Source organism: Ascaphus truei, unplaced genomic scaffold (assembly GCF_040206685.1).
Source record: "Ascaphus truei isolate aAscTru1 unplaced genomic scaffold, aAscTru1.hap1 HAP1_SCAFFOLD_641, whole genome shotgun sequence".
Lineage (NCBI taxonomy): Eukaryota > Metazoa > Chordata > Amphibia > Anura > Ascaphidae > Ascaphus > Ascaphus truei.
In genome coordinates this window covers 189580-198624 of record NW_027456974.1, presented here as the reverse complement: position 1 = coordinate 198624, position 9045 = coordinate 189580, and positions in this window count along the sequence as shown.

Genomic DNA, 9045 nt, shown 5'->3' with positions numbered 1-9045 from the left:
CTAACTTTCAACCCTAACTTTCAACCCTAACTTTCAACCCTAACTCTTCTCTGATTGGTTAGTACCCAAATGAGTCACATACCTAAATTTTCGTATTCCCCTATAACCCTGGGCCAAACAAAAATAGAAAAATAATCCTAACTTTCAACCCTAACTTTCAACCCTAACTTTCAACCCTAACTTTCAACCCTAACTCTTCTCTGATTGGTTAGTACCCAAATGAGTCACATACCTAAATTTTCGTATTCCCCTATAACCCTAACCCTAACCCTAACCCTAACCCTAACCCTAACCCAAACAAAAATAGAAAAATAATCCTAAGTGTCAACCCTAACTTTCAACCCTAACTTTCAACCCTAACTCTTCTCTGATTGGTTAGTACCCAAATGAGTCACATACCTAAATTTTCGTATTCCCCTATAACCCTAACCCTAACCCTAACCCTAACCCTAACCCTAACCCTAACCCTAACCCTAACCCTAACTTTCAACCCTAACCCTAACCCTAACCCTAACCCTAACCCTAACCCTAACCCTAACCCTAACTTTCAACCCTAACTCTTCTCTGATTGGTTAGTACCCAAATGAGTCACATACCTAAATTTTCGTATTCCCCTATAACCCTAACCCTAACCCTAACCCTAACCCTAACCCTAACCCTAATACGCGGGGTTAGTACCCAAATGAGTCACATACCTAAATTTTCGTATTCCCCTATAACCCTGGGCCAAACAAAAATAGAAAAATAATCCTAAGTGTCAACCCTAACTTTCAACCCTAACTTTCAACCCTAACTTTCAACCCTAACTTTCAACCCTAACTTTCAACCCTAACTCTTCACTGATTGGTTAGTACCCAAATGAGTCACATACCTAAATTTTCGTATTCCCCTATAACCCTGGGCCAAACAAAAATAGAAAAATAATCCTAAGTGTCAACCCTAACTTTCAACCCTAACTTTCAACCCTAACTTTCAACCCTAACTTTCAACCCTAACTTTCAACCCTAACTCTTCTCTGATTGGTTAGTACCCAAATGAGTCACATACCTAAATTTTCGTATTCCCCTATTACCCTGGGCCAAACAAAAATAGAAAAATAATCCTAAGTGTCAACCCTAACTTTCAACCCTAACTTTCAACCCTAACTTTCAACCCTAACTCTTCTCTGATTGGTTAGTACCCAAATGAGTCACATACCTAAATTTTCGTATTCCCCTATAACCCTGGGCCAAACAAAAATAGAAAAATAATCCTAACTTTCAACCCTAACTTTCAACCCTAACTTTCAACCCTAACTTTCAACCCTAACTCTTCTCTGATTGGTTAGTACCCAAATGAGTCACATACCTAAATTTTCGTATTCCCCTATAACCCTGGGCCAAACAAAAATAGAAAAATAATCCTAAGTGTCAACCCTAACTTTCAACCCTAACTTTCAACCCTAACTTTCAACCCTAACTCTTCTCTGATTGGTTAGTACCCAAATGAGTCACATACCTAAATTTTCGTATTCCCCTATAACCCTGGGCCAAACAAAAATAGAAAAATAATCCTAACTTTCAACCCTAACTTTCAACCCTAACTTTCAACCCTAACTTTCAACCCTAACTTTCAACCCTAACTCTTCTCCGATTGGTTAGTACCCAAATGAGTCACATACCTAAATTTTCGTATTCCCCTATAACCCTGGGCCAAACAAAAATAGAAAAATAATCCTAAGTGTCAACCCTAACTTTCAACCCTAACTTTCAACCCTAACTTTCAACCCTAACTTTCAACCCTAACTCTTCTCTGATTGGTTAGTACCCAAATGAGTCACATACCTAAATTTTCGTATTCCCCTATAACCCTGGGCCAAACAAAAATAGAAAAATAATCCTAAGTGTCAACCCTAACTTTCAACCCTAACTTTCAACCCTAACTTTCAACCCTAACTCTTCTCTGATTGGTTAGTACCCAAATGAGTCACATACCTAAATTTTCGTATTCCCCTATAACCCTGGGCCAAACAAAAATAGAAAAATAATCCTAAGTGTCAACCCTAACTTTCAACCCTAACTTTCAACCCTAACTTTCAACCCTAACTTTCAACCCTAACTTTCAACCCTAACTCTTCTCGGATTGGTTAGTACCCAAATGAGTCACATACCTAAATTTTCGTATTCCCCTATAACCCTGGGCCAAACAAAAATAGAAAAATAATCCTAACTTTCAACCCTAACTTTCAACCCTAACTTTCAACCCTAACTTTCAACCCTAACTTTCAACCCTAACTTTCAACCCTAACTCTTCTCAGATTGGTTAGTACCCAAATGAGTCACATACCTAAATTTTCGTATTCCCCTATAACCCTGGGCCAAACAAAAATAGAAAAATAATCCTAAGTGTCAACCCTAACTTTCAACCCTAACTTTCAACCCTAACTTTCAACCCTAACTTTCAACCCTAACTCTTCTCTGATTGGTTAGTACCCAAATGAGTCACATACCTAAATTTTCGTATTCCCCTATAACCCTGGGCCAAACAAAAATAGAAAAATAATCCTAAGTGTCAACCCTAACTTTCAACCCTAACTTTCAACCCTAACTTTCAACCCTAACTCTTCTCTGATTGGTTAGTACCCAAATGAGTCACATACCTAAATTTTCGTATTCCCCTATAACCCTGGGCCAAACAAAAATAGAAAAATAATCCTAAGTGTCAACCCTAACTTTCAACCCTAACTTTCAACCCTAACTTTCAACCCTAACTTTCAACCCTAACTTTCAACCCTAACTTTCAACCCTAACTCTTCTCTGATTGGTTAGTACCCAAATGAGTCACATACCTAAATTTTCGTATTCCCCTATAACCCTCAGCCAAACAAAAATAGAAAAATAATCCTAAGTGTCAACCCTAACTTTCAACCCTAACTTTCAACCCTAACTTTCAACCCTAACTCTTCTCTGATTGGTTAGTACCCAAATGAGTCACATACCTAAATTTTCGTATTCCCCTATAACCCTGGGCCAAACAAAAATAGAAAAATAATCCTAAGTGTCAACCCTAACTTTCAACCCTAACTTTCAACCCTAACTTTCAACCCTAACTCTTCTCTGATTGGTTAGTACCCAAATGAGTCACATACCTAAATTTTCGTATTCCCCTATAACCCTGGGCCAAACAAAAATAGAAAAATAATCCTAAGTGTCAACCCTAACTTTCAACCCTAACTTTCAACCCTAACTTTCAACCCTAACTCTTCTCTGATTGGTTAGTACCCAAATGAGTCACATACCTAAATTTTCGTATTCCCCTATAACCCTGGGCCAAACAAAAATAGAAAAATAATCCTAACTTTCAACCCTAACGTTCAACCCTAACTTTCAACCCTAACTTTCAACCCTAACTCTTCTCTGATTGGTTAGTACCCAAATGAGTCACATACCTAAATTTTCGTATTCCCCTATAACCCTGGGCCAAACAAAAATAGAAAAATAATCCTAAGTGTCAACCCTAACTTTCAACCCTAACTTTCAACCCTAACTTTCAACCCTAACTTTCAACCCTAACTCTTCTCTGATTGGTTAGTACCCAAATGAGTCACATACCTAAATTTTCGTATTCCCCTATAACCCTGGGCCAAACAAAAATAGAAAAATAATCCTAAGTGTCAACCCTAACTTTCAACCCTAACTTTCAACCCTAACTTTCAACCCTAACTCTTCTCTGATTGGTTAGTACCCAAATGAGTCACATACCTAAATTTTCGTATTCCCCTATAACCCTAACCCTAACCCTAACGTTTATCTCTATGGCAATGAACAGACCCGCTTATTGCCCCCCGGTCCGACCCCCCAGAGATGGACTCCAACTGGACAAGCACAGTCTCACCAAGTATGTGGAGGGCACTGATCGGATTGACATGTTTCTAAGGAACTTTGAAACGCAGTGCCGGCGGTACGGGGTGCTTCCCCAGCATAGGGTTGCACGCCTGGACCCGCTACTCTCCAGCTTGGCTAAACAGACTTTGATGGCGCTTACAGAGGAGTTTGCTGATGACTATGACCACCTGAAAGAACTTTTGCTGTTTCAGCATGGTTTTACCCCTGAAGCTTACTGGGGTAAGTTCCGGCTGGAGGAGAGGCACCCTCAGGAGACCTATGTCACTTATGTGACCCGCATGGCTTTGTATGGGTTACACTGGGTGGAGGGCTCTGAGGCCAAGACTTACCAACGCCTGCTGGACCTCATCTTTCAGGAGCAGCTCATGCAGCAGTGCCCGCCGGCGGTGAGGGCTTTTGTGTATGATAAAAAGCCCAAGACCTACACCGAGGCGGCGAGGATGGCAGATGACTATGTGGTCAGCCGGTCCCAGATGACCGCCAAGGTACCAGCCAAAGTGGTAACCCCACCGGCGCCGGCCAAGAAAGCTGTGAGTACCCCCCAGTGGACCCAAAAGCCGCCTGCGGGCAGCGGGTCACAGAAGGCGGGAGAGCTCCGGCATGAGCGCCGGTGCTACAATTGCAACAGCACTGGTCACATCAGACCAGATTGCCCGGAACCCCTGCGTTCCAACGGACCCTATCGAGGGCAACGCACCCCAGCTGCAAAGCCGGTAGCCCGCGTGCGGGTGGCTTCCACCAAAGAACCAGGACCGGTCATGGAAACAACTCCCAGCGAGACGTCCCATGTCACCCCTACCCCGGTTTCTTCAGTGCCTACAGCCAGGAGCGGAGGACATCACAGCGCAGACCTGCAGCAGACGGACGGCAGGAGCAAGCATCTCACCCCGGTCACAGTCGGTGACCGGCAAGCAGTTGGCTTACTTGATTCAGGAGCTGCAGTGACCCTGGTCCGACCTGATATGGTCCGGCCAGAGGAATTGATCCCAGGCCCTGGGATACAGATCACTGTGGCTGACGGAGAGCCACGTTTCCTGCAGGTGGCCCGCATTTTTTTGGATTGGGGGGTGGGCAAGAGTGTGCGGGAGGTGGGGGTTTTACCAGGTTTGGATGCTGAAATTCTTTTGGGCAATGACCTGGGACCGATGACCTGCACCTACGACCGTGTGCCCCAGCCCGCTGCAGTGGCGGCGGTTACCCGGAGCCAGACCGCGGCAATGTCGGCGGTGGCCACCCCAGTCCCCCAGCCTTTGGGACCAACGTTAGCGGAGGGCACAGAGGAGCCCAGGGAGGTAAGCCAGGATCAGTTGCAACCACAGGCTGACTTACTGTTCCCCCTTACCGTGTCCCCTTCCCCTGACAATGACATGACTGGGGGGGGGCAGATTTAGGAGCCCAGTTTAGGGAGGCAGTGAAGGCAGACCCTACCCTGGCCGGCGTGAGACTTCGGGCGTCCGAATCTCAGGCAGGGGAGGGCACTGAGCGCTGCCTATGGCATAAGGGACTCCTATACAGAGAAGAAGGGAACCCGAGAATAGAGAAGGGATTGACCGGTAAGCGACAGCTAGTAGTACCCCAGGGGTACCGACAGCAATTGTTATGGGTAGCTCACTCTATTCCGTTAGCGGGACATCAGGGGGTCACCAGAACGCGAGCCCGGTTATTGCAGCGTTATTTCTGGCCGGGGGCATCCAGGGATGCGGCTGATTTCTGCCGCTCCTGTGATGCCTGCCAGCGAGTAGGTAAGGCGGGCGACCGTGTGAAGGCACCCCTGAGACCCCTACCGATAATAGGGGAACCCTTCCAGAAGGTAGCGATGGACCTGATAGGACCCCTCATGATTCCTAGCAGGTCAGGGAAGTGCTACATCCTCACGGTGGTGGATTTTGCCACCCGGTACCCTGAGGCGGTAGCGCTGGGCACCATAAGTGCCAAGACAGTGGCAGCAGCTTTGCTGAACATTTTTGCTAGGGTAGGTTTCCCTAGTGAGATCCTAACTGATCAGGGGTCGCAGTTCATGAGTGAACTGTTACATTGTCTCTGGGATGCCTGCGGTGTACAGCACCAGCGCACTACCCCTTACCATCCCCAAACAAACAGATTATGTGAGAGGTTTAATGGTACCCTGAAGCAGATGCTTCGGACCTTTATAGAGGCGGAGGGGAAAGACTGGGAGATTCACCTGCAGCACTTGCTGTTTGCATACCGAGAGGTACCGCAAGAATCTACAGGCTTCTCCCCCTTCGAGCTACTATATGGCCGCAGGGTACGTGGACCTCTGGACCTCTTCCGTGAGGGATGGGAGGGGAAGACTACTGCTACTGATGCTTCAGTGATCCAGTATGTAGTAGATCTCAGAGACCGGTTAGAGATGCTTATGGGGGTGGCCCAGGACCACCTCAGGGCTGCTCAGACCAAGCAGAAGCAATGGTATGACCAGCAGGCCGTAGCAGAGAATTCATCCCAGGACAGCAGGTGCTTGTTCTCAAACCCACTCGGGAGAACAAGCTGATGGCTGCCTGGTCGGGACCGTACCCGGTTATCCGAAAGGTGAATGAGTGCAACTATGTTGTACAGGTAGCGCCTGAGAGGCACAAGACATATCACATTAATATGTTAAAGGAATACAGAGCACCGAGTATGGGAGCAGTAATGGCCATTTGTAGCCCACTGCTGGAGGATCCGGCGAGCAATGCTCTGCCTGATCTCCTAGGGGAGGCAAAGCAAGGAAACACTGTTGAGCAGGTAGAGATCGGGGCACAGTTGAGTGCTAGGCAGAAGGGAGAAGCCAGGGACATGCTAGCTCAGTATAGCGCCCTCTTCACTGACATGCCAGGGACCACACATCTCACCAAACACCCAGTACACACAGGGGACCTGCAGCCTCTGCATAAGCACGCTTATAGAGTGTCAGCAGAGGTCAAGACAAGTATGGAGAGAGAGATTGAGGAGATGCTGACCCTAGGGGTAATTACTCCGTCCCAGAGCCCTTGGGCAAGTCCAGTAGTCCTAGTGCCTAAGAAGGACAAAACCACCCGGTTTTGTGTGGACTACCGGTTGCTCAACGCTGGGACGGTGTCAGATGCTTACCCCATGCCCCGCATGGATGAGTTACTAGATGAACTCGCGGGGGCAAAGTATCTGACCACCATGGATCTGAGCAAAGGCTACTGGCAGATTCCCCTGACCCTGGAGGCTAGGGAGAAGTCAGCATTCTTCACTCCAAGTGGCCTCTATGAGTTTTTGGTGATGCCATTTGGGATGAAGAATGCCCCGGCTACCTTCCAACGCCTGGTCAATAGGTTACTGGAAGGGATGCAGAGCTATGCCAGGGCTTACTTAGATGACATTGCTGTCTTTAGTAATTCCTGGGAATCCCACATAGGACATGTAGCTGCGGTGCTGGATAGAATCAGGGAGGCTGGGCTTACCTTAAAACCCACTAAGTGTATGGTAGGTATGGCAGAAGTCCTGTACTTAGGGCACAGGGTGGGTGGAGGGCATTTCAAGCCAGAGCCAGCCAAGGTAGAAGCCATAGTTCAGTGGCCTGTTCCAAAAACCAAGAAACAGGTCATGGCCTTTTTGGGCACCGCAGGGTACTACAGGAAATTTGTCCCACAGTACAGCGCCGTGGCCAAACCCCTGACTGATCTGACTAAGAAGCAACTGCCTGTGCTTATTACCTGGTCTCCTGCCTGTGAAACTGCTTTCCAGGCACTGAAAGCTGCGCTTGCTGAGGCCCCCATCCTGGCTGCCCCAGATTATACCAAGCATTTTCTTATTCAGACTGATGCCTCAGACTTTGGTGTGGGGGCTGTGTTGAGCCAGGTGGGGGACGACGGCAAAGAGCACCCTGTGGTGTATCTCAGTCGCAAACTGCTCCCCAGGGAGGTGGCATATGCCACCATTGAAAAGGAGTGCTTGGCCATTGTGTGGGCACTCAAAAAGCTCCAGCCCTATGTCTATGGGAGGGCTTTCACGGTCATTACCGACCACAATCCCCTGAGCTGGCTACAGAGGGTATCAGGGGAAAATGCCAAACTGCTGAGATGGAGCTTGGCTTTGCAAGAATTTGAATTCACCATTCAGCACAAAAAGGGTAGTGAAAACAGCAATGCTGATGGACTTTCACGCCAGGACTATCCCTCTGAGACTGAATTCATTAATGGTGCCAGCAGTGCCCCACTCCCCGTCAGGGCCAGTGGGCCACAGGACACGCATTAAGAAGGGGAGGTGTAGAGGGAGAGAGGGGGTGGCCCGGTATTAAAGGGGTTGCACCCCATTTGGCCACCCCTGACCGCACCAGGGAGACAAGGGGTTAACTGGGCTGAGGTCCAGAAATGTGATGTAACCCTTGTTATGACATGTAAATGTATTTTCCCCTGTTCCATTGTAATGTCTGGTTACTCAGTGTTTGCATCACACACACACTAGAATCCATCCGGGAGCACAAGGGTTAATAATTCTTTAATGATTATAGCTCTTTGTGTAAGTTTCCCGCCTTTTCGGGCACCATTTTGCAGGTCCCCATTGGCCGCCATTAGGGCTCAATGCATTTCAATAGGAATTTGTGCTGTTTTCGTCCTGTTTCCTGTAGTGACCAGCAGGTGGCGTCCGAGAGGGAGAGCGGCGGTTTCCCATTGAAAGTCAATGGGCTCATTGACTTCAATGGAGATGCCTCGAGGTAACCTAGTTGGCTGCCGTCCAGACCGCAAACCGCAAAGCGGATACAATGTCCTTCAAAAGAGCTAAAATCACTGGGTCAAGTTCAACGTCAATTAGCGGGGAAATAAACTGTTTTAGGGCACCTAGGGATAAAATTCTTTTTGCCCCTAGTTCCTAAGCGTCCCCCCACTCGACCACCACCGGGTCCCCGAATCCTGGACCCCCGATAAGGGTCGAACCAGATAGAGCGGGTCGCGCCATAGGCTTTGCCGGCGGCGGCAGAAACGGCTCAGAAAAATGACTAAGTGAGAAATGCTGAATTTTAGGAATCCATATCTCCGGTTCCGGAGGGTTCAGCGGATCAGGGTTTGGGGTATCTGTAGCCACTGCTCCGGCATCGCTGCAGAACCATCCTTGACCCGCTTGGACCAACCCGACGGAGTATGGACCCCCTTGAAGTTCGGGACTTTTCCCATAAACTTCAATGGCAGAAAAC